The following is a 1,234-nucleotide window of genomic DNA, read 5'->3' as shown; positions in this document are numbered from 1 at the left end:
TTCAAAAATTATAAAATTAAATCAATAAATTTTTTTGATTTATCAATAAATTGATAAAGTTTATATCGTGTTATCTCAAATGAAGATTTTGACCTTCGAATTGCATAAATTAGTGTCGTTTTAATATACTACTATAACTTACACTAAGTAGATCGCTAGAGGTAATGTTTGGACAAATATTTAACACCAATGATTAAAGTAAGTGATTTCTTATTGGATGTTTGAGAATATTAAAATTATTTTGCAAACATTAAAATCTTATCTCAAATTAAAAAATGGAGTCAAGATGTTTGATAAAAGAAATAATAAGAAAAATTTAGGTTAGTCAGGCAATTTTGGATTCGGGCCAATTGTAAATCAGCTCACTCACTGAAAGGTAAATCCAAGCGTTTAGAAATATTCGAACTTAGCTTTATTTTCCTTTATAATTATTTTTTGAAAATTACATAAAATAAAAGTGGTTGGTTGGAAACGTGAGTGTTGGGCTAACGGCAGCATTGGCAGGGTTGGGAATTGCCGGCTGCTTCAGAAGGAGGCTGGAGACTAGTGCGAAGACCAATACAGCATCCTCTGCGGCAGGGAAATCCAATACTTGCATAACTTGTGATCATCTTCTCACCTTCTTTATCTGAAGTATATCATACAATTATTTAATAGTCTTTTTATCAAGTGAATATTTCACAAGAGTTTTTTTTATTAATCAAGTAAGTGTTTTGCTTCTTTATATTGAAAAGAGTGTCGACTTAATCTACTGATGAATTGCCAAGGCCTGTAAGCAAAATATCTATTCCTTTAGATTCCACCATTCTAGTTCAAAAAGTTACCAGAGAAATTTTGATTATCAGTGTGGAGATTTGGAAAGAAAATTAAGGAGTGCTTACGTGGAAATCGATCGAGCTGTCGAGCGTCTGCAACTTGTGAGGAAATGAGAAGAGCCATAACTAAGAAAAGAGCCATAGTTTTGACCCTTAAGTAAACCATTTGTGGATTTTTAGATAACTTAAAACAATGAAAGTACTATTGGGGATTTATAGAAAAAAAGTCTCTAAATTAATCAAACTAATTATTAAAATTGTCATAAAGGGTGAAAGCGTTACTTTATTGTTGTTAGAATTTTATTTTATTGTAGCAATAAAGGTGATGCGGTCACCCTGACCGCCCCCACATCCCGGCCCGACAGTTTGTGAGGGGGTTCAATCAGGGTACACAGCAGCCCATTAGAGAGGAGGCCTTC

At 33.1% G+C, this 1,234-nt stretch overlaps 1 long non-coding RNA gene across 1 annotated transcript; it reads right to left on the bottom strand.

Moving 5' to 3' along the window:
• Positions 1 to 389: 389 nt before the first annotated feature.
• Positions 390 to 975, bottom strand: LOC125219205. Its single transcript, XR_007176087.1, has 2 exons — positions 882 to 975; positions 390 to 628 (listed from the first exon to the last, which is right to left on the bottom strand). It is a non-coding gene; the product is annotated as an uncharacterized LOC125219205 (long non-coding RNA).
• Between the last annotated feature and the right edge of the window lie 259 nt (positions 976 to 1,234).

The sequence above is a fragment of the Salvia hispanica genome, chromosome 4, assembly GCF_023119035.1.
Source record: "Salvia hispanica cultivar TCC Black 2014 chromosome 4, UniMelb_Shisp_WGS_1.0, whole genome shotgun sequence".
NCBI lineage: Eukaryota > Viridiplantae > Streptophyta > Magnoliopsida > Lamiales > Lamiaceae > Salvia > Salvia hispanica.
Note: the sequence above shows the minus strand (reverse complement) of the source record. Positions and strands in the feature narration are given on the sequence as shown.